The 25,871-nt window shown below is 44.6% G+C and overlaps 1 protein-coding gene across 1 annotated transcript in view; it reads right to left on the reverse strand.

Annotated features, from left to right (window-relative positions):
* LOC144761189 (sulfotransferase 1 family member D1-like) overlaps window positions 1-25,573 on the reverse strand; it is a 153,278-nt gene extending 127,705 nt beyond the window's left edge. The window contains exon 1 of the mRNA XM_078646691.1: window positions 25,460-25,573. The gene's annotated coding sequence lies outside the window, so the exon portion shown is untranslated. The remainder of the gene's footprint in view (window positions 1-25,459) is intronic.
* Window positions 25,574-25,871: the final 298 nt, after the last annotated feature.

Below are 25,871 nucleotides of genomic sequence, written 5' to 3' on the forward strand. Positions count from 1 at the left end.
ACAATACCCGGGAGCCACCAGTCAAACGACCCCCGTACCTGCTTCTACTCCGGTCACATTACCCTCCCGTACCCACCAGACACAACAACCTCCGTTCCAGCCCTGCCCCCGGCCACACAACATTGTACCCGATGCACTCCCCTGGAACGTCTGGCCACACGACCCTCTGTACCTGCCGCAATGCCCCGGAGCCTCTAGTCACACGACCCTCCATACCCGCCCTACCCCGCTCACACTACCTTCCGATCCCGCCACTCATTCCACCCTCCGTTTCAGCCCTACCCCCGGTCACACCACCCTCCATACCACCAAATACCACGGAGCCACCAGTCACACGACTCACGTACCCGCCTTACCCCGGCCACACGACCCCGTACCAAGTGACTGTGGGCCTTTTAGGCTCTTGAGCAGGGTCCAGTCTGCAGCTGAGGTGTCCTTGTTTGTTCGCTGGTCCAGGGTGGGGGGCGGGCAGCACGGTCCGTGCTTGGATTTTAGCCCCCGGCCTACACTTCACTCCCTGGTCTACCAGTCACTTCCTCGCGAGCCAGGGCTGCACAAGATGGCGGCAGCGCCCAGGAAGCCATCTTACAGCACCGCCCTCCCAGATCATGACCACCCGGACCCGCCAGTTACACGACCCACGTACCCACCTTACCCCGGCCACACGACCCCGTACAAGACACAATACCCGGGAGCCACCAGTCAAACGACCCCCGTACACGCTTGTACTCCGGTCACATTACCCTCCCGTACCCGCCAGACACACCAACCTCCGTTCCAGCCCTGCACCCGGCCACATGACCCCATACCCGCCGCACTCCCCTGGAACCTACAGCCACACGACCCTGCGTACCTGCCGCAATACCCAGGAGCCTCTAGTCTGGCCTGCTGGCTCCTGCGGGTGGCGGAACAGGCAGGGTACATAAAGAGGTCACTGTGACAGATCGGGGCTTTTCGGGCCGGGGACATACGCTCTGAAAGGCCGACTTTGAATCGGACCCTAACGGGGTATTCAAATGGGCCTGCTGAGTAAGGACTGCAAGCTCACGCGCAGGAGGAGGAGCGGCAGCAGGGGGGAGGAGGGAGGCCTGCACTTGTGGGAGTGACGAGACTTACCAAGCAGCAGAGGTCCGTGGCGGGGGATGGACCACGGCATGAACAGCACCACGTTTCTCTGAGGCGAAGCAAGAATGCCTCGGATAAACCAGAGTCATTGTCAGATTCGGGGGCATGGTTTTCTTTCTCTCCTCTTCCCATTGGCTGGAAGGTAAAATTCTAGCCAATGGGAAGAGGAGAGAAAGAAAACAAGAAAGATGCTAAAAAAGATGCCCCGAATCTGAAAAAGATGGGGCTTGAACAGAGTGACGCCCCTCTCCTCCAATGGCTGGCCTCCGTTTAGGAAGACAGCCAATGGAGAAGAGGGGCAGGTTCTAGCCCCAACTCTAGAAAACATTAAATCTCTGACCAAGACTGCGCAAGCGCAGCCTACGGTCCTCGACCTAAAAATGATGTCCCTGTTCCCCCTCCGAGGCAAGTCCCCCCAGTGCCACTAGTGCGGAAATCAAACCTACCCGTGACAACAATCCCGCCAAGGCAAGAAAAACTCAAACCAAGATCGCCGACCGCCCTGCTCAGAATGCCAGCTCTGTAGATCGCTCATACATAGTTAATCTCCCTCCAGAGGCGGCAGCCCATACAGTAATCCTGGCCGGAGTACCGGAACTCTCCACCTCTGTACCAGAACCCTTTGATTCCTTAAGAAACAAGGTGATTAGCTGGCTAAACATCCACAGACCTTTGCCACCAAATTTAAGAGGGGAAGTACTAATGGTCAGGCGGGTCCCTTGGGTCGGGCATAATGGAAAGGAGATTAACGGTGATTGTATTCTGGTAACTTTCAGGGGTTCTCTGATTGCTCCGCATATTACTAACTGGCTGGGCAGTTCGGGAAATACCATGATCCAATTGCTACCACTGTCCTTCTTTTACCCGCCTAGAAATCATAACCCGCATCCTAGGGTCATTGATGGTTGGACTAGGGAGGGTTTTGCCATTGATGGTACTAGGTATAGGTCCACACGGCATGAAATGCCAATGCAGAGTCACTATCTCCATCCCAATAGGTACAGTTGTCTCAAAGAGGTGGATTGACTGCATCGAGATGTATCTAAGGGAGGAAGCAATAGGGCGGTGCCTTCTGCAGTAGTACTAGAGATTGCTCCGGACATCACTGACACTGAAAATTCCCCCGTTGTCCCTGTCCTTAAGGGTCCGACGACTATCATTATTTCAGAATCCCGTATAGATTCTTCTAAAATTGCCCCTGGTTCCCATCAGTTAAAAATTCTTTCCTGGAACATAGCGGGCCTAACTAATAAATTGGCTTGCCCAGACTGGGGTTCATACATTGATTTGAATGACATCTGCTTATTCCAAGAAACATGGGCACGGGAGGAACAACATCGTTTGGGATTCACTTCATTTTCGGTTGCTGCTAAATGGGCGGGTAACGGTCGCCCATCCGGGGGGCTAACAATTTGGGTGGCAACTCATTTGGGCTGTAGTGTTAAAACCATGGACACAGCCACAGATGATGTCCAGTGTCTAATCTTGGAATGGTTGAATGGTTTTAGATTGGCAGTGGTTAATGTCTACTCAAGACCTGTGAGTGCCTCGTCCGAGTCTGGAACCATTGAGGAACTATCCTCCTTTTTATCTAGCATACCCGTGGGTCTTATGTATGTGGTGGGAGGTGATTTTAACTCTCAGTTTGAACCACTCGACGGTCTGTTAGATGCTATAAATCAGGAGGAGGATGATGTCTGGGAAATCCCACAAGTATCAGGTCCCCCAGCAAGAGCATGGACCCCTCTAGCTCTACAAATTACTTCACTGATGTTGACTCATTCGTTAAGGGCGTGCAACGGGCGTTTAAAGTCTGATATACCACCTACCTTCACTTTCAATCAGTTAGGGGGGAGGGCACGCCTTGATTACATTTTTGTGGAGTGCAGGGCTTGGAAAAGAATCCTAGATTTTAGGGTCATACAGAGGGGGGAGAGCGACCATAACCCATTAATCCTAGATTTTACAATCCCGGGTCCCGATAGGGCCACACTATTGCCCCAACCTGACATTCCTAACACGTCCACCCTTTCAAGGAACAGACGCAGGATAAGATGGGACACGTTGGCTAAAAATCCCAACGGTTTGGCCAATTTATATACCCAGATAATCCCAGTATTGGAGGACGTTGCTGTACTTAAGGAAGAGCACCCCCTGGACTCTTTCTATGAAAAATTGGGAGAACTACACTCTGCATTATTAAGCACAATAAAAGAAATTTTAAATCCCATAGGACCAACTAACGGAGGGCCCCATAGGAACCCATCCTGGTACAATAAGGTATGTAGGCAGGCGAAAGCTGACCTCCTAGAGGCTCTAAAGCAGAATAACAATAGGGACCTCATAAAAACCAGGAGACAAGTATATAGGAACCTCATAGGTCATGCCAAGGAGGAATGGGAAAGTGAGAAATGGGTAAATTTAACCACTGCACTCGCGGTCAAAGATGCGCGTAAGTTCTGGTTAATTGTGAGTACTGGCTCATCTGACCCAGATCAGGCAGTAACATCTAACATCGCCCCTGAGGTATGGGAACTACACTTTGCTGAGCTTTATAAGGAAGATACCCACGGCACACATGCCCATACGATGGACATAGTAAGCACTCTGGCCCCTGATCCCCATGACCTTAAGTTTTCTCTAGCTGAGGTCCATGCGGCCATAGTTAAGCTCCCAATGGGAAAAGCCCCAGGGTTGGATAAGGTCCCGGGGGACCTCTATAAACAGACACCCGAAATATGGGCCCCCTACCTTCAAAAATGTTTCAATGCAGTCCTCGGGGGAATGGCACCTCCCAATACTTGGTTGGGAGCCGAGCTGGTCCCAATCTTTAAGAAGGGGTCACCTCTCCTTCCACTCAACTATAGGCCAATCAGCCTAATAGATCTATCTCAAAAACTTTTCTCAAGGCTGATTTTGGACCGTCTTTTAGATTGGGTTGAGGAGGCAGAAATCCTGAGTGATTTTCAGGCAGGCTTCAGAAGGAAAGTGTCCACAACTGACCAGATCTTTAGATTAAACATGCTCTACTGGAAAACGGTCAAAGTCCAGGGCGGCTCGCTTTATACTGTTTTCGTTGACCTCCGTGCAGCCTTCGATCTGGTCCCACGGGGGAAACTCTGGAGCGTACTGAGGGATTTAGGCATTCCAACCCCCCTCTTAAATATGTTAATTTGTCTCCACTCTCAGAACTTCGCGACGGTAAGGTGTGGGAGACATGGCATTTTGTCACCTAGCTTCTCCGTTGGCAGGGGGTAAGGCAGGTTTGCGTTTTGGCACCAACCCTGTTTTGCCTCTTTGTCAACGGAGTAATCAACCACCTGAACTCGGTCCCCAATAGAGACGCTCCAAGGCTCGCTGGTGAGGGGATCTCTGCGATTATGTTCGCAGATGATACCCTGTTGCTGGCTAAGACACCAATATGCATAAAGCGAGTCTTGGATGCATTTGTCTCATTTTGTCATGATCGGGGACTGGAAATAAATCAATCCAAAACGAAGTTCATGATTTTAAACTCACCGAAAACAATCTGCCCGAATCCTGCTATAGGAGGTGTTCGTTTAGAGAGAGTCCAAACATTTGAATATTTGGGACTAACCCTAAATGAGGGTATGACTTGGGTACAACACCAGATCAAAACCCAATTAAAACTCTCCCAAAAAGCAGGTGGGATCTTTAAACTTCTGAAGCAATCAGTCTCTAAACCTATTTCTCCCCCCCTTGAAATCTATAAGATGCAGGCACGGGGAGCGGTGATTTATGGTGGTGAGCTATGGGGCTATAACTGCAACCCTGAAATCAACACCATAGAAAACAGGTTTCTCAAGCAGCTGGTCTCTTTGCCAGCCAGCACGCCCCTACTTCCCCTCAGGATGGATTTGGGACTCAGACCCCTTAAAGAAGAATTGGGACTTAAACCCCTTACCTTCTGGAGACGTCTTTGGGTAACACCAGAACTTGCCAGCTACAGGCAAGAGCTCGCAGAACTTCTAAAAATACCAAATGTCTGGAACTGGCCCTGGCTGAAATACATTAGGCAAGAATTCGATAGATTGCGATGTTCTCTACTATGGATGAACCCTGAAGAAGCGTGCAGTGGTCTATCCAGACGGGAATTGGTTAGCCTGTATTATGATAAAAATATGTCTGCTTGTCTAACCAATGCCAAAACTGGAACACTGACAAGATCATTTTTGGGTCAAAAGGACTACTATAAACTAGAGCCTGTTTTCGACATTATTAGCCCTAATGGCCATAGGAAGCTATATCTCCAATGGAGATACGACTCCCTACCGATAAGGGCCCTGACTTCACGCTGGCATCCCAATGCCGCCAGAAACTGCCCTGCGTGTGCTGCCGAAACAGAGTCCGAATTACACATACTATTCTTTTGTCCTTCCTATAAGTACTCTAGGAAGAAGTGGATCATCCCTATCTGCAAAAATGTGGGTATTAGGCAGTGTTCTCACTCCTATCGAATACTAAAAACAGATTTGTCCCCAATTATTGCTTTTGCGGTCACGAAATTCCTGGCTGCCATGTGGAACACTAGAAGGAAAATTTTGGAAAAATGAGATGCACTACAATTGTGTAATTTCCTTAAGGGGTTCCGTGGTCTGTGATGATCTGAGGCCTTCTTCGGGGGATAGTCCTATGATTTGTGAAGACACAGAATGGAAGGTGCACTCAAATGAAGTCAGTAACAAAAGTAATTTATAAATATCTTCTTCTTTATTCAAAGGTTATTCATGTAGCAAAGGCACAGCCAACGCGTTTCGTTCCCATTTGCCTTGAGGAACTTCGTCAGGGCTGTAAAAATTACAAACATATATATACACATGAAAATACAAAAAGTATATTACATGTAAACAAAATGCTCACGACAATAAACTGAATTAGACTAACCCAACAAACAAACAACAAATCACCAAAAATTGTATAATACAACAGTCAATATGACCCATTTGAGAAGAAACATCTAAATACATGTCTTTCACTGATGCTATAGTGATGATCCTAATGATTAGGAAGATGGAACTAAATAATTATATTTACAAGTGCTTGTGGCCTGGAGAGGACTGTTACAGGCTGTTCTATTTACAACATAAAAAGAGGACTGACAAATGTCCTTATCCAAGTATGTTTAACACTGATCACAAAGCAACAAGTAAGGGATAAGTTGAGACAAAAGACATATAGCTAAAACCGGACTTCTCAAGAAAATTAAAAAAAACAATTAAAACCGCACACCGAATAAGAGAAAGAGAGGAGAGAAAGAAATGAGTTATTTAAGATCACAGAAAACTTTGTAAGTGCGATTAAGAAAAGATAATCCAGACCTAAGAGTACAAGAAAAGAGAAGAAAAGGAGAATTGCAAAAAGAAAAACCATGAGAAAGAAGCAGATAGATAGAGTAATGTAAAGAATGTGAGGGAAATATGGTTTCCTCCAAAACCCCAAGGGTTTTTCACTTGTGGGTCTTGCAATATATGCCCCTATGGCTGTAATAAGACCTATGATTTTGCATTTAACTCCTCCAAAACTTATAAAATCACTGAATTTGTCAGCTGGAACACGCCATATGTGGTATATGTTTTGGGTTGTAAATGCAACAGCATTTATGTTGGAAGCTCACTGCTCGCCCACTGAAGACCAGGATTCAGGAGCATCGTAGAGCTATAATAAATAAGAACATCCGATAACCTGTTAGTACGCATTACAACGACAAACATCCCAATGACCTAACCTTCTGGTTTTATGGAATCAACCATATTCCACAGGACGGTCGGGGTGGGGATCGAGAATTAGCACTTCGCCAAAGGGAGGCAAAATAGATTTGCCGCTTGAAGGCAACCCAAATGGGGCATAACACTGATAAGGAGCTCCATTACTTCCTCTGTTAACCCTAAATCCTAATTACACCTTACTTTGAATCCCAGAATCATGTCTACAAAAATGATATCTCCATTATTTATTTCTGTCTGAAATTCTTTCCTGAATATATATCTAGAATGGTATCTATGTATACACTGTTTCTTTTCGCGGTATCTGTCTATGTACTAAATGTGGCTGTTATAACTTTGAATATCAGACTTGCCATGCTTCGGGGACGGACTGAAAGTATAGCTGATTAACAACAAGGGAATTGGTAATCCTTTTTATACCTGTTTTAATAATATTGTATTGATATTTGTATGTACATATGTTTGGGGGTTTTGTTTCTACAATCATGCAGCCCCCGTCATGTAATTTACTGTGTACTGTGTGTTGTTTGTTATTTTGCACTCAGTGGGAACTTGCATGAACCGGTAACCTGTGTGATATATTGCAATATTTGAATGCAATGGTGGGGTACTGTATTTTCCCATATAACCTTATTTCTTTTTAATTACTGTGTGTTGCCATTTTTCCATCTATTCTATCTATTTTATCTATTTTCCAAACCCTTTTTATTATTTTTCTCACCTGAATACATATGTATTGTTATTCGGAATATTTTCACATCAAAACGCGTGCTGTGGGTGATACACCGGCTTAACCTTTATTATACTCTACTACTTTAATAATATCAAACGTCAGATGCCGAATGCAATTATTAGTTTAATTGCAATTCTCTTCGTGTTCAGTTAAGGTATTATCGCATCTTAACGAATTAGGACTATTTGCACCGTTTAGTTTATGCCGTATAGCTCGCACATTACAATATGGCGCTGATCAAATAGTGGATCCGCGTTCTTCACTGTCACATGATAAGCCTCTATGGGCGGGCTCTACTCGAATGAATACTGAAGCCGTTTTCCTCATTGTCACATGACAAGGTTGTTGTGGGCGGGTCCCACATGGACAAACGATTGGCGCGTCCCACATACTCCTATATAAACAACACGGCGTCTGAACACTGTTCACGGGACGCCTTTCTTGCCGACGGTACGTGGAACCGGACCCTATCACAGGTAAGGGACTCGGACGGCGGTTTTGTGTTTTTTTTTTTTGGGGGGGGGACGGCACGCTCTCCGGGACAGGTTGGGAATCATGTCCCTTAACTTTTAAGTATACTATCGGACCCTATCACAGGTAAGGGACTCGGACGGCGGTTTCATTTTTTTGGGGGGGGACGGCACGCTCTCCGGGACGGGTTGGGAATCATGTCCTTTAATATTTAAGTATACTATCGGACCTATCCTTAACACCGCGTTAACATTGTTATTGGTACAGGTGCGGCACCACAACTTCTGATCTCAATTCGGGTCACTACTTGACCTTCGGCGTTCACCCCACAGTAGCGGGATATTTACAGAACCTATATAAACTTTGGATAATGGCCACCGGGTTGACGCCTTGGAAAGAGGTATTGATTCTTTACTTTTGATGTGTTACCCATTGGCATGGGATATATCAACTTTACTATGCTTGTCGCCTTCTGGGAGTTGTTGACATCTAGAATACATAGCGTCATTGCGAGCATATTTCCTCGTTTTCTCTGAATCTGAAAGTGATATATGTCCATCTATTTAAATTTTTGACATGTTATAATTTTGTGCTTCTGTGTTTCTGACATACCGCTATTGAATTTAATATTCCACAAACCGTGTATTCATGTGTTTTAGTCTAGTATTATATAGGGCTAATGCGTGTCTCTTACATTGTGATTTTAGATCTAAGACGACACTTTCCATTCTTCTTTTTGAACTGTTTCCTACTTGGGGTTTGCAATAGGTAAGATGTTGACCCTTTGGTTATCCCTTATGGCCCGTATTGGCATGATGCTTCTAGCACCCCATAATTATAGACCTAGATCGCCTTATTATGGTGGTATTAGCTAACATGGTGGTCTTGGTTTTTAATACATAAACATCGAATATACAAACACAACTTTCTACCCGATCTCTAGGGGTGGACAACATTGGCCTTTCTAGTTTCATTCAGCTATATGATTGTAGAATATGACATTACAGGGTCTGTTTATCTAACTATCTACTATTGGTCTGTGTTTAAACCCCTTCTTAGCAATTCCAACTTAGAAATTTGTCGCATCAACCGGATCTACTCAAGGTCTTCTGGAATTAGGTTGAAATTTTCCGATCAAGGTATAATTTTACATAAATGGTTTAAGTATAATTTCTGCCAAACTACCATGATGTCGCCAACCTATGGTTGACGCATTAGCAATTATCGTACTTACGTTAGATCCTTAATACACCCATTGTGCCCCATCTCGGACTATATAATCTCTATGCTGGTTCTTCCCCTTACTTATACAGGGCTTTTATAGCCTTGCTATTTGGTATATCACCAACAATGTCTAGCACGTCTCGAACCACAATTACTCCTTGTTTTTTTATGTTATCTGCCTCTCTGGAATGGTATGCTACGAAGACCTTCCTCGCCTGTTACCCTATACTAAATTACTATTTTTCCTTAGGTCACGAGCCTCGACTTAGCGAGTAAGAGATTACTCACTGGTCATCCAATTTGGCCGACCCATGAATTCTGCCCCTTAGGAAATCTATCTCGGTAAGGAGTTATTATACTGTGGTAAATAAATAATTAATTACCGTATCTATTTTTGACTAAAATCAATAAACGGGTAGCTCAATAAATAAGAGTCAAGATACGAGGTAGCTAGAGTTGACAGGCTTTAATAAGCATAAAGGACAGGAACAGGACAGCCTGTACGGGAATGGGATGGCAGCTGCCGGGGGCAGGATCTGGGAGCATAAGGGATAACTTTTAATAACAGTGCACAATATTTATAGTTAAACAAATACATTACATTCAATGCAGGGGGCGTAGCAGTAGGCGTGGTTTGTAGCAGTCGCGGAAGATAAGGCAGAAAGTAGGTGTAACAAGAGGCGTGTACAAGGCGGATACATAGACATGTGATGCAAACGTAACAGAATATGTCATAAAAGGGGCGGAAACATGGAGGGGGCTACCTAAGGAGCCGGGACCTCTGACCTAGTGGTGCGCGCAAACTGGCAATGACGTGTTATCAGGAGAAACTGGGGGCTATGGCTTCTGCCCTAGAAGAGGAGACGAAAGTCTGGAGGGTCAGAGCGACATGTACCTAAGCATATCTAGTATCTGGTGTTTATAGTACATGTTGATAGAATCCAAAAGTTATTAGGGTAAAGGCTAACAGACTCTAGGACTGGGGCATGCATTATTCTACATGTAGTGCGTGCTGAGGAATATTAAATGACCATTAATACAGTATTTCTCTTACATGGAGACGTAAAGGCTAGACCATGACGGAAACTATTGATGTGATTCAGTAGCTTAGGAATGCAGAGAAGGAGGGCTGGACTGATAACTAGAATCATAACATACTCTTGGCAGACCGGGAGGCAGAGCCAGGCCGGGCCGGGCACTGCGAGGCATGAAGTAAGTGAAGGGTCAGGGATACAGGTGGGGGCTGTATCGCTCCTCGGAGAGGGTTCAGGAAACAGGAGCTGAATCTGAGTCCGGGCCCTTTTGAGGCCTAGAAACGGGGATAATTCAATGAATTAACGTGCACACTGTAAAATGTGGCAACGTAGCTTTACATAGGCCTGATATTCGTTGTTTTCATGAGGACTGGGAACTGGCATACTAGAGATGGACACAACTGTAATTGCGTCTTTAATCGATCAGAGGGGAATACGTGCATATCGATCATGCACATATATCATAACATGGGGAACACGTAGGCACATATAACATGGCAAAATTTACTTTTCCACATTCCCTCCTTGTGCCCTACGTTTCCATCAGGAAACATCAATATTCATGATACCATCTATCATTTCGTATAGCATCATTTGCTCGTCTCGAATTGTCTTGGAACGGGATTTAGGACTAGGAATACAAGAGGTAGCACACATGCCACAAATCGCAGGGCCACATTGTATACAGAGGCAGCAACTGAATATGATCATTACTGCAATACCTAGAAATGACAATACTTTCCATCCCCAGGCAGATATGATACTCCAGAGCCAACCGGACCATGTCCAGGTGCCTGGATTCTGGTGTAACTGATGGGCAATTTTATGAAGTCTGGTTATAGCTGAATAAACAGACGGCGCGTTATTAGGAATGAAAATGCAGCAACTAGATCCGATGACTCTACATGCTCCTCCTCTATCGGCCAGTATGACGTCAAGAACGAGACGATTTTGGAGCACGACAAATCTCATAGCAGATTGCTCTTCGGTTAAGTTACCTAGAGCAGAAGTAGTCTCATTCACTACTGCTTCAAGGGTTCTGGTTAACCTACGTATTAACTTACTATTCTGGACAGGGCCTATAAAAAAGAAGAAACCTTTATTGAAATCTTGATACTGTTCTAGAGTAGTTTCAGTTTGATCGACAATTGGGGACTCGATCTCCCTTCTATGTCTGACTTGTACTAGATGTGTGTTTCTATGATAATCGGATGGGGCTAGGAAAACTGGTGGCAGTAGGAAGGCAATGTAACATGTTCCATCCCAATCGAGGGGCAGACGAACATATGCGGTCTGACCACAAACAAAATAAGAATGACGTGAAGCTTTGAAAATAGATTTCCCACTGTCACTATACTCGACAGTAGTAGTACAATCACTATGTCCTACATGTGCGGAACCATTCTTTCTGACACATAATTCGCCTTTGACTGGTAGTACTGAAATAGCAGGTAAGTCTGGAGTAGTATCAGACTGAACATTCAGGACCATAAAATTCGAAGAATAATTACCTAAATTATAAACTTCATTTTCTAGATCTAACCCTGTTCTATGGGGGAGACCTTGCTTGTCTGGAAAACATGTTCGATTCAGAAGGGACATATCATTGGAGGATGACGTTAACGTGGACCATGCTCCACACGAACCATTATGTGAAAATGGATAAGGAAAGAGTGGCAGTACTCCCTTCGGTGTCTGGAAAGGGGGGAGTCGACCACACACCCAACAATTAGTGGCATTGCTGGTCTGGTGTGAATAGTGTAACATTCTAATGAATGTATTATTGCGCATAGCAAGACGATAGGATAGCTCGTGAGGAGGCAGATCACTAAACGTGTGCTCTACTGTAGTATTAGAAAACATATTTACATGTGAACTTGGAAAACATAAATGCAATGCATAACTTATGCAGGTAAACATTAAACTTAGAAATAATAAGAAACTTAGAAAAACGATACATCTGATTGAGTTTTGACTAACTCTCTCACTATGGGGGTCTATCTCATACATGTCAGATACCTGTCTAACCGTTTCACCCAGGGGGACTTAGACAATTAAACTGGCTGACTTATTTTACTAGACCGAAGCTTACTTTTATACTCCTGCTGCGGAGTTTTCTCTAACAGGGGAGGCTTTGAATCAAAGTCATTAGCGGGACAGTCCTTAAGAATAGTATCTTGGCAGTCTTTAAAATCTTGACAATCCTTGGAAATGTTCTTGGCAAATGTTTTTTCTCGGATTCCATGAAACTTCTTGATGTGGGACAGATGGACCCATCCCTTACGGCCCTCCAACTTCACGGCCGTACGGGTGGTCAGAAGGACAAGTCGTGGCTCCTTCCAGCGGGGCTCCAGCGGACTTGAACGATCAAAATTCCGGACCAACACGAGGTCGCCTGGAATGACCTCATGCGGTTTCACTTCAGTATTGTCTGGAAATGCAGCGGCAACCTGCGAACGACAAGAGTGTAGGGCAGACAGCAAGGAAGCTAGGTAATCTGTCAGCATATTACTGGAAACATCTGTAATACTGCGGGGTCTAGGTGTACCCCACATATTTGGGGGGCGGCCGAATACGACCTCATAAGGGGACAGACCTGATCTGGAATGTGCAACCATCCTCATGAAGAATAAAGCAACTGGCAGGGCTACTAGCCAGTCTACACCTTTCTCTTTACATGTCTTAGCAATACGGATTTTCAGGGTTTGATTATGTCTCTCTACGAGACCGGCTGCTTCTGGATGGCGCACACAATGGAACTTCCACTGGTACCCTAACAGAAGGGAAACATGTTTCATTAGCTCAGATGAGAATGGCTGGCCGTTGTCTGAATACACGACCCTAGGGAGTCCATAACGGGGGAAGAATTCACGAACCAACTGCTTGGCAGTGGTCGCTGCTGTGTAATCTGGAACTGGATATGCTTCTGTCCACCTGGACAAAGCGCATACAACTACGAGGACATACTTGAAACCTCGACATCGCTCCATCTGAATGTAATCCATCTGGAGGACTTCAAAAGGGTGGTCAGGAGGCTGGAATCCCCCTTGTTCCACCGGGACACTTTTTCCTGGATTGAACTGGCAACATATCATACAGGTACGGACTTTCTGCTTGGCTGCAGATCGTAAGTGCTTGTTGAACCAAAGGTTCTGGATACTGTCTAACATAGCTTTTTCTCCTAGATGTGCTGGACTATGTGCGGTATTAATAATGACTTGAACCATAGAGTCGGGGAGAAACCATGTGGCTTTTCCCTTCGTCACCCATCCTTGATCTGTCTGGACCCCTCCTTGTTCGGACCATTTCTTGATTTCTTCGGGAGTGGCATGTAACTGTATGTCTATGACATCTTGTGTAGGATCCTTAACTGTCATACAAGTAGTCTGTTCTGGAGTGGATGTCTGTGTCTTGTTAACTGGAATGTCTGGTGTCTGAGCTGTAAGCTTGGCTGTTCGATCTGCTAGATCGTTACCTTGGGAAATAATGTCAGTAACTTTCGTGTGTGCCTTGCACTTCATGATAGCGATAGCTGTCGGTAAATGTATTGCATCTAACAGAGCTTGAATGAGGAGACCATGCTGAATCTTGGTTCCATGAGAAGTCATGAAACCTCTCTCCTGCCAGAGCACTCCGAAGTCGTGTACGACTCCGAATGCGTAACGTGAATCTGTATATATGTTTACTTTCAGGTCCTTGGCACGTATGCAGGCTTGGGTCAGAGCAACTAGCTCTGCTGTTTGAGCAGACAGGGTGTCAATACGGTGTGTTTCAATAACTTCGGTGTCAGTAGTCACTGCATACGCGGCTACTAGTTCTCCTGTACTTGTTCTCATACATGAACCATCCACATAAAGTGTGAGGTCGGGATTAGGTAATGCAATGTCTGTCAGGTCTTGTCTTGGCTTAGTCATAGTGTTAACTACTTCCACACAGTCATGTGTGGCAGGATTTGAAGTAACTAACGGTAACAGTGTAGCGGGATTTAGAACGTTGCAGCGTCTGATTTCTATGTGTGGCTGGAACAGTGTCAATTCATAACCTGTTAAACGTGCAATAGTCAAGTGCTGGGTCTGTGTTCGGTTTAAAAGAACTTCCACGGAGTGTGGAACTTGTACTGTCAGGGAGTGTCCTAATACTATGGAATCACTTTGTCTGATAGCTAGAGCTGTAGCTGCAACTGACTTGAGGCACGCAGGCAGAGCCTGGGCTACTGGATCTAGTGTGCTCGAAAAATAAGCACAGGGCTTGTATTGTCCTGCTTGATCTTGTGTGAGAACAGATAATGCAGTACCATTACGTTCTGTGACAAAAAGTGTAAAAGGCTTACTGTAGTTCGGTGTAGCTAGAACAGGTGCTTGGCATAAGGCTTTCTTTAATTCATTAAAACTAAGTGTATGTTCAGATGTCCAAGGGAGGACAGTCGATACGGCTGCCTCCTGTGTCGTTAACTGTATCAGTGGCTTTGCTAGAAATGCATACTGAGGAATCCATTGTCTGCAGTAAGAAGTGAGGCCAATAAAAGCTCGTACCTCCTTCTGTGTCTTGGGCTGTGGAAGACTCGCTATTAACTGGATACGGTCTGGTGTCAACTGCCTACCCCACTTGGACAGTAAGTGGCCTAAGTAGATCACTTGCTGGACACAGAATTGAAGCTTCGAAGGGGACACCTTGTGCCCCATCTCGGCTAGGAAATACAGGACTGTAAGTGATGCTCGCTCGCAAGCACGTTCAGAACGGGCTGTGATCAGTAGATCGTCGACATATTGGAGCAGGGCAGTGTCAGCTGGCATGTGAATATTGTCTAGTTGTCTTTTAAGTGCTTGACTATAAATACTAGGACTTTCTGTGAAACCTTGAGGAGCTCGTGTGAATTTATAGCTCCTTCCATTTAAACAAAAACCAAAAAGGTACTGGCTGTCTGGATGAATGGGGACACTGAAAAATGCGTTCTTGAGATCAATTACAGTAAAGAACGTGGCTTCAGAATCAATGGCTTTATTCTAGAAACAACAGTGGTCCCCAAGAGTATATAAATTCAAAAAATGATAAACAATAGTCCACAGTGGAAACTATGTTGGCCACTGTCCAGCCGGACAGGGTAATTTATTTTCCAATAAAACAATTACTGGGGTGTAGAGGGGCACAGTCCTGTACCAATTCTGGGAACAAACTTATAGAGTTTTTTAGGCAAGAAGGAGCATGATTGGCCACTTGTAATTCAGTAGACATTTAAAGTTGTGCCAATTTTTAGTGCTAGACACAGCATAAATTAAACACAATAGTCGGGCTGTGAAAACACTTAAAACAAGTCGACGTTTCGGTCCCTTATGCTCAATGTTACGGGACCATCATCAGGACTAACAGTACATACAATTGCTTGCCTGGTATAAACAATTAAACACACATCCGCCTATTAGGGGAGGGAAGGGTTGAGAAAAACGGAAGAAATATATATGAAACCACTTCATTGGTAAACTAGCAAGTCGACACTACACTTTATTCGGAACCGACTTATCGTGTTCGTTAAGTCCATGCAGGTGGAATCATTAGCCTAGGAACACGTGCTTTTACTAGTCTGTGTCTATAGCCTTGAATCATACACGGGGTGCAGCGGGTGACATGTGTATGTGAATGGAAACATGTTACTCTGAGTACTGATAATCAGGGAGTTATTTTATCCAGAAGTTACCTTTTCAAAAAAACAGTAGTAATAACTTCATTAGTAATGAATTCAATAAATTCAATGGATTCAAATAAAGCGTCGCTTCCACGCATCTACCGCATTCATTCTGCATTTAGGTTCATTCATTACCGCTTTTTTCAACATCATGCACATTCTAACACCTCTCAAAGTGACCACTTACCCCTGTGGGTCGGGTGGTTTATTCGGGTAAAATATTGGGTTGCAAGAACCTCGTTTTGGTAGCCGCCTAAATAGGGGAGGAAGATCGGACCACTCCGGCCGTTGTCTAACGCAAGGTAAGCTTGTGTGTCCCAACTTCTCCCGGAACGCCGGTTTCTAGACGCTCACCTCCGCAATGTAAACCGCCCTTGCATTGATATTTATTTATCCAACAGATATTACTGCTCCCTGAAAATGAGGTGCACTTAGCGGAACCGCCCTTATTCAACAGGTAATGGCATCCGGTTATGACTATTTGATCCCTTAAGGAGCCGCTAGCGCTTATACACAATTTTGTAATTCCCCTTCCTCCCCTATTTAGGCGGCTACCAAAACGAGGTTCTTGCAACCCAATATTTTACCCGAATAAACCACCCGACCCACAGGGGTAAGTGGTCACTTTGAGAGGTGTTAGAATATGCATGATGTTGAAAAAAGCGGTAATGAATGAACCTAAATGCAGAATGAATGCGGTAGATGCGTGGAAGCGACGCTTTATTTGAATCCATTGAATTTATTGAATTCATTACTAATGAAGTTATTACTACTGTTTTTTTGAAAAGGTAACTTCTGGATAAAATAACTGCCTGATTATCAGTACTCAGAGTAACATGTTTCCATTCACATACACATGTCACCCGCTGCACCCCGTGTATGATTCAAGGCTATAGACACAGACTAGTAAAAGCACGTGTTCCTAGGCTAATGATTCCACCTGCATGGACTTAACGAACACGATAAGTCGGTTCCGAATAAAGTGTAGTGTCGACTTGCTAGTTTACCAATGAAGTGGTTTCATATATATTTCTTCCGTTTTTCTCAACCCTTCCCTCCCCTAATAGGCGGATGTGTGTTTAATTGTTTATACCAGGCAAGCAATTGTATGTACTGTTAGTCCTGATGATGGTCCCGTAACATTGAGCATAAGGGACCGAAACGTCGACTTGTTTTAAGTGTTTTCACAGCCCGACTATTGTGTTTAATTTATGCTGTGTCTAGCACTAAAAATTGGCACAACTTTAAATGTCTACTGAATTACAACTGGCCAATCATGCTCCTTCTTGCCTAAAAAACTCTATAAGTTTGTTCCCAGAATTGGTACAGGACTGTGCCCCTCTACACCCCAGTAATTGTTTTATTGGAAAATAAATTACCCTGTCCGGCTGGACAGTGGCCAACATAGTTTCCACTGTGGACTATTGTTTATCATTTTTTGAATTTATATACTCTTGGGGACCACTGTTGTTTCTAGAATATAGCTACCCACGGTCCCCTGATAACCGATTGGGTTCCCTTGTTGTTCTTTACAGACAATCAGAATCAATGGCTGTCAATAGGGAAGAAATATCTGGGACTACTGGATACTGGGGTATGATACATTTATTAAGTTCTCGAAGGTCAATCACTAATCGATATACTGGAAGTGCATTTGGATCAGTACGTTTCATGACTGGAATGATAGGAGAATTACATACATTGGAGTCAGTTTCTACAACCACTCCTTGAGAAATAAGCTCATCAATAATTTTGGATAAGGCTGCTACAGCCTCAGGTGGCAATCTGTACTGTCTGATTCGTGGCAAAACTATACCTTGCTTGAGAGTCACACGATGGGGTGTGATTTGCATAAAACCTACATCAGTTGGACCTTGCGCCCATAAATGCTGTGGAACATTTGACAATCTTGGATCAAAATCTCGTAATACATAGTGACCTTTAAAATCCCTTAAGAACAAACGTATTCCTTCTGGAGAACAGCAAATAACTGCACCTAATTCTTTCAATGTTTTAATGCCTAACAAATTTTCTGGACATGACTTCGTAAGTAATAGATCAGTAGTTCGGGACAATGGACCAACTTCTAGAGTTACTGGCTTTGATATCTCGTTTACAATAGGCTTTCCTGAAAATCCAAGGGAAACATTTCTAGAGCCTGAGAGCGGAGCCCCTGGAACCTCGTCGTGACTTATAGTAGTCCTACTTGCCCCTGTATCAATCAGAAACTTTCTGTCTTTCCCTAATACTTGACTGTGCACATAGGGACCCTCTTGATCTACAGGTATCTCGATGAGAGGCAAGCCTACCTCCCTCTCTAGGCTGTTTCATGAATACTGTTGATACTCTGGATACTCTGACTGAGCATACTGATACATTTGCTGTGTAACATGTTGTGTTGCAGCGATAGGCTGCGGTGCTGGAACTGTCTGTTGTGCATTCTGTGGTGACTGAGAAGTCTGTGAAACTTGTTCTTGCCTAGGCGGACGTGGTCTTTCTTTAGTTTTACCAGTTGCTATGTTGTGTTTCAGAACTGCACACTCGTTTATAAAATGACCTGGCTGTTTACAATAATTGCATGTCCCTTTAACGGGAGCTGCAGGATGACTGGCTTGATTCGGACCCCTCTTCTGACTGTCTTGTGGAACAGATTGTGCAACTAGTACTTTCATTTTCGTGTCTTTCATACGTCTCCTTTCGTGTTCTTGCTCTTCCCTGATTCTATTCTGGTGATACTGGAGCATCTGAAGCATCTGGGACGGGGTATTAGCTTGCCAAGTACTTTCGACTTTCAAAACTCGATTTTTAACTTGTGGACTTGAATTCTCGACTAGTTTAGTAACAAAAAGATGAGGGTATGACTCGCTACCTGTCTTCAAACCACTGTTAATTATAAAGCATTTCTCGAATCTAGAATAAAAATCACTAGTGTCTTCATCCTGTTTCTGTTTGCATGCTGAGATTGCATCCCAGTCTTCCTTTTTCGTGGCTAGTAACCTTGGCAAGACCTGGATCAATAACTCGGGTAATTCTTTACATTTGTCCCCAAGACCGGTACCTGGTACTCGTATTTTATCTTCAGCTTCTAGAACTGCCCAATCAATCTTTTTCTCTCCCACCTCCCATTCTTTTTCCTTGAGTTTTTCATATACCCCTGCGGGCAACAGGACCTTTAGCATTTTAATTATATCTGGATACGTGTATTCTCCCATACGGAGCATGTCTTTTAATTCTCGATGGAACCCTGCTGGATCTTTGTCGTGACAGGGAATTAGCTTTTTCATCTCTAAGAGTTCCATCTTTGTGATAGGGGTGTAAACAAATACTCGTTGCATTTCACCACCCGCTGTCCTAACTGGGTGTACTTCTCGTAACGGATGCTGTCTGTCTATGTAAAACGGTTTACTTTCTGGGGGTGAGACATGAACAAAATGCGGGTTCAGAAACGTTCTATATTTTTGGCGCTGTTCTAGAATGACACTAATTAAATCGGTACCTAAACCTCTCCATCTATATTGGAGTAACTCGTTCAGAACATCATGTAACGGACCTGGATCAGAATGTTGTCCCTCATACAGTGTAATGAGGTGCTGGATCATATACATACCCACCAGTCGCTGCTCGGCTGGGGGCAGTTTCAGAAACATTTGTGCCACTATTTCGTCTGGAAAAGTGGTAGAATCAGTAGTCCATCGGACTGCTGATCGGGCTAGTTCTTGTTCATGCATGGTACTAAGTTCACTATAACCGATTCGTGATTTCAGAATGTGATCGGTAACTTGAAATACTTGTTCAAGAGAACCTTGTTCTGGTGCTGGAGGAGGGAAGACTTTCTTGTGTTCTAGGCGTAAATGTCGGTCTGGAAATCTAGATTTACCTACATACGCTATTCTGGCGGTATTCTCGTCGTCTACCTCTTCAGTAGAAGAGTTGTCTTCTTTCTCACTTACTTGTGCTGCTTTGCGTTTCTCGTGCAACCTTATTATTTCCTTACGTATTTTCTTGTACATACTCTCTATACTACCTAGTGTCTTGTGTCTTCCCTCGGCTATATTATCACTCCACCTTGTCAGGACTCTCATTTCGGTCGGATCTTTAGTCGGACAATCTTGTTCCCTTACTAAACAATTAATTAGAAACTTTAATAACATGAGCTGGGTCTCAGCTTTCCTGAGAGACATGATTTCGCCAATACTTTCTGGATCGTCTCCTGTACGGATGAAACGATATATTCTGTCTAGATCTTCTTTCATATTCGGTAGGGTGTCCAAATACTCGGTCACCCGTCTTACGCGCAATGAATATATAACCATATTATCATCGCCTGGGACTGGATCATAACGGCATTCAGTAAGAGCTCGCTTGATATCTGCAACGGACTGCTGTTTGGGCGTACGCTGTAACGCACGTTCATGTAACTCGACTAACGTTACACGTTTGTGTGGCGGCGGGGTACCAGGAAGACCTCCCCCCGCGGCCCCTAGACTGGAATCGTCGACTGATACTCCTCGTGCTGGGAGAGTGACTGATGTAGCGGGTACTTGTACTACGGGCTGGACCGGGGGTACCGTAACAGGTACTGTGACAGGTGCCCCGGTGGCTGGAGGAACAGGAATTACATTATTTACAGGAGCTGGCGGAGCAGGATTTGCATATTCTGGGACTGTGTCGTCCAAATAGGACGAGAGAAAAATATCGGCTGCGGTCGGTTTGTGACTTAGCTTGGTCGGAACTAATGGCGGCGGAAAATTACATGGTGCTTCCGGGGTTGCTTTTGGCAAGCCCTCGGCAAGAAGAGGATACATACCCTTAATAAGGGCATTTCTCTGTCTGTCTGACTGTTCGGCTTTAACTCGTTCACCTACTTCGATTAATTCCCTTTCTTGGGCTCTTTCTGAGGATTCTCTACTTAAATCTGACTTTCTGATTTCTTTTTCGGTTCTTTTATGAGATTCTTTGCGCCATAACTCGATGGCATCTTTCTGGGACTGTCTGGCTTTCTTTTTCCATAATGCTTCTTCTACTCGCATGATGCACTCGGCATCCCATGTACCCGATACGGGCCATCTATGTTTCTCTTCTAGATCTTTAGTATACTCGACCCATAAGTCTAGATATAATATGGCACTTATGCCATGTTTATGATACATGAAATGACCTGGACTGTCCCTAGGCGGGACAGGAACTGCTTCTTCGAGCAGACCTTTTCTAGTTCTTAACTGGCGTAGTCTTGAGAACAGAGGCATAACTAGGCTGGAGTCTGGACACAATACAATACACGATAAACACAATAATAATTCAAAAGAACAAATCATTCATACCACGACATTGAAAACACATGGAATAACATTTAAAGTAACAGTTCGGACAAGATACTACCTGGAATACTGAGAACAGAAAAACACATGAATTTCTCGAGAACAGAACCTTACTAGAACAGAAACTAGAATGACTGGATGCACTGCTAAAACAGTACGAAACTTACCGGTCTCATAAAGAGACACGTCAGGACCCGCACCCACCTAAGTGGACACTTCGTGTTGGATCTGCGTACCCAAACCCACGGACCAGAGACAAATTAATTGACCCTGTCTAGATACTACCCCAGCAACGGTACTCACCGGGCAGCAAGAACGGAAGGCCTCGGACTGGACTGGACTGCTACGACGACGGACGGACGAACTTCGGACTTCAGTTACAGGTGGGCCTCCGGATACCTCGGACCTTGGACTCTCGGCTTGGGCTCTGGTCAGGACTCGCCGCGTTCCTCCACCGCCTCGTCTGGACGCTGGACCGCAACCTCCGTCTCCTCCGTGGGCCTGAGGGATACTTGAAGCAGAAATATCTGCACGTGCACGGTATGGTTCCGTCACGGCTGCAGAGGATCAGGGGGCTTGCGTGGCTTCTCCGGCGCGTGGGGAAAGGGCAAGTCCCTGTTCGGGCGCCATTATGTGGTAAATAAATAATTAATTACCGGATCTATTTTTGACTAAAATCAATAAACGGGTAGCTCAATAAATAAGAGTCAAGATACGAGGTAGCTAGAGTTGACAGGCTTTAATAAGCATAAAGGACAGGAACAGGACAGCCTGTACGGGAATGGGATGGCAGCTGCCGGGGGCAGGATCTGGGAGCATAAGGGATAACTTTTAATAACAGTGCACAATATTTATAGTTAAACAAATACATTACATTCAATGCAGGGGGCGTAGCAGTAGGCGTGGTTTGTAGCAGTCGCGGAAGATAAGGCAGAAAGTAGGTGTAACAAGAGGCGTGTACAAGGCGGATACATAGACATGTGATGCAAACGTAACAGAATATGTCATAAAAGGGGCGGAAACATGGAGGGGGCTACCTAAGGAGCCGGGACCTCTGACCTAGTGGTGCGCGCAAACTGGCAATGACGTGTTATCAGGAGAAACTGGGGGCTATGGCTTCTGCCCTAGAAGAGGAGACGAAAGTCTGGAGGGTCAGAGCGACATGTACCTAAGCATATCTAGTATCTGGTGTTTATAGTACATGTTGATAGAATCCAAAAGTTATTAGGGTAAAGGCTAACAGACTCTAGGACTGGGGCATGCATTATTCTACATGTAGTGCGTGCTGAGGAATATTAAATGACCATTAATACAGTATTTCTCTTACATGGAGACGTAAAGGCTAGACCATGACGGAAACTATTGATGTGATTCAGTAGCTTAGGAATGCAGAGAAGGAGGGCTGGACTGATAACTAGAATCATAACATACTCTTGGCAGACCGGGAGGCAGAGCCAGGCCGGGCCGGGCACTGCGAGGCATGAAGTAAGTGAAGGGTCAGGGATACAGGTGGGGGCTGTATCGCTCCTCGGAGAGGGTTCAGGAAACAGGAGCTGAATCTGAGTCCGGGCCCTTTTGAGGCCTAGAAACGGGGATAATTCAATGAATTAACGTGCACACTGTAAAATGTGGCAACGTAGCTTTACATAGGCCTGATATTCGTTGTTTTCATGAGGACTGGGAACTGGCATACTAGAGATGGACACAACTGTAATTGCGTCTTTAATCGATCAGAGGGGAATACATGCATATCGATCATGCACATATATCATAACATGGGGAACACGTAGGCACATATAACATGGCAAAATTTACTTTTCCACAATACACTGGCGTATCTATCTGCTTCTTTCTCATGGTTTTTCTTTTTGCAATTCTCCTTTTCTTCTCTTTTCTTGTACTCTTAGGTCTGGATTATCTTTTCTTAATCGCACTTACAAAGTTTTCTGTGATCTTAAATAACTCATTTCTTTCTCTCCTCTCTTTCTCTTATTCGGTGTGCGGTTTTAATTGGTTTTTTTAATTTTCTTGAGAAGTCCGGTTTTAGCTATATGTCTTTTGTCTCAACTTATCCCTTACTTGTTGCTTTGTGATCAGTGTTAAACATACTTGGATACGGACATTTGTCAGTCCTCTTTTTATGTTGTAAATAGAACAGCCTGTAACAGTCCTCTCCAGGCCACAAGCACTTGTAAATATAATTATGTAGTTCCATCTTCCTAATCATTAGGATCATCACTATAGCATCAGTGAAAGACATGTATTTAGATGTTTCTTCTCAAAGGGTCATATTGACTGTTGTATTATACAATTTTTGGTGATGTGTTGTTTGTTTGTTGGGTTAGTCTAATTCAGTTTATTGTCGTGAGCACTTTGTTTACATGTAATATACTTTTTGTATTTTCATGTGTATATATATATGTTTGTAATTTTTACAGCCCTGACGAAGTTCCTCAAGGCAAATGGGAACGAAACGCGTTGGCTGTGCCTTTGTTACATGAATAACCTTTGAATAAAGAAGAAGATATTTATAAATTACTTTTGTTACTGACTTCATTTGAGTGCACCTTCCATCCTGTTTCTTTGCATTGTGGTAGATAATACATCCTGTAGCAGCGGGTGTTGGGAGAGATTGCACCAGCCTAACCTCTGAGAACTTTAAGATCCGTTGTGCTTGACCTTGTCTGCTGCTTTTGGTCTTTTGGTTATAATCCTATGATTTGTGGTTTGACAATGTAATTAAAATAATTTTAACACCGGAACATATTTTCTTTTAACAATTATATTGATATATGATGTTTTATTGTGCCCTCTTTTATGACATTGCCTTTGTCGAAATAAAGATGAAATGAATGAATAAGAGGACAGATTACCAAAGCTAGAGAGAAGAAGGTACTCTGGATGAAGAGCAGATGCCTTCATTCGTCCTTTGTGTGAGAAGCATTAGAAATAAAACACTTACCTGTCTTACAAAAGAGAGTGTGTGGTTGTGCAATGATGCATTGCTGCTGGCTCTCGCATTTCGAGCTGTGAGCCTGTATCCACCACCCTCCTCCTCTTCAGCTGGGCTGGGTGGGAGTAGAAAGAGTCCAGCGTGACATCAACCCTATGGGGCAGATTCAAAACCCCCTTGCGCCACTTTTGCGTCAATTTTAACATGGGAAAATGGACGCAAAAGTGGTGCATGGGGCTTGTAAATCTGCCCCTGTGTGTCTGCATAGTGCACCGGGGCACAGTACGGGGGAGGCACTGCAGGCGAAGACAGGGGGCGCTGTATCACTTCTTGCACCAGCTGTGCAGCGCCGCAGGGTCTGAGCCTCGCGTGCACAGAGCTGTGACGTGCGGGGGTAAAAGCTCCTGTGTGATATGTATGGAGAGCAGGGTGCGGTGTGAGGGAAGCGAGCCCTGTGTGAGGAGCACTCGGTTGTTGGAGCAGGGAGAGACACGAGGACAGAGAGTGCCCGGTGTGTCAATCATTTTATTTTTATTTTTTTATTTTTGTTATGCAGTATTTTCCATATACTTGTGTTTGGTACCCTTTTGTAACATGCACACACCACTTGGCCCTTGTTACACACGGTTTGCTACCTCTCACATGTTTTTACCTTTGATACTTGCACAAGTGCCACCTTTGCCTACGTAACGCTTGTTCTTGTGCCTGAGTGTCTAGCACCTTTTGCAGTATTATACCTCAAACTATACCTTGTTTTCTCTTATATCCTACACACTTGTCACTTGTTCCTCTTGTGCACTCTTTACTACCTCATGTATTTTTGGTTGCTCACAATTTTTACTACCTCATGTGTTTTATTTGCTCACAATTGTCACTTTTACCTTATGTAACGTAACGTCTACTTTTGTAATCGGTTCCTGTGTAATGTTCTCATCATGTAGCATTACTGTTCCTATTGTGAAGCGCTCTGACGCCTTCGGGTAAAGTCCGCGCTATATAAAAATGCATACATAAATAAATAGTGTGCTGCAGAATGTGTCAACTGCGCCTAGAGCGCTGCGAAGACTGACAAGTGATACTGTCAATCAGCCAAACTGTGTGGACTGACCGTGCACCCATCCAGCGCCTTGAAGCCGGTATGTGGAGTCTGACGCTTAAACACAGCCCGTGGACTCACCTTCTCTCACAGGGAGGGGGTCGGGGCTCCTCAAGTCCTCACCGCGTCCCTGGCGCTGACAAAGAACAGAAGAGGCAGCACATGGGGAGAGGCTAGAGGGGAGAGAGCAGGCGACACCGGCTCTTATAGGGGCCGCTGGCAGGAGAACAGGGCACCTGGGCGGGGCCCGAGCAGGCCCTGGGGCTGGAGGGTGGAGGGGGAGAGGCTGCTCAGATTTCTCCTGGGACTGAGTGATTGGCCATCTCTATGTGGAGAGAATGTGGATTAACGGCCAGAGCTGCAGGCTTTGCAACTGGTAGAAATCATGCCTCAGGTTCCAGTCTCAGCGCCCGCTCGACATCCTGTGATCCTTGACAAGTCACTTCATCTCCCCGTGCCTATAAAAAAAAAGCAAGCATTTGCAATGCAACAG

The sequence above is a fragment of the Lissotriton helveticus genome, chromosome 6 (genome assembly GCF_964261635.1).
Source record: "Lissotriton helveticus chromosome 6, aLisHel1.1, whole genome shotgun sequence".
Classification (NCBI taxonomy): domain Eukaryota; kingdom Metazoa; phylum Chordata; class Amphibia; order Caudata; family Salamandridae; genus Lissotriton; species Lissotriton helveticus.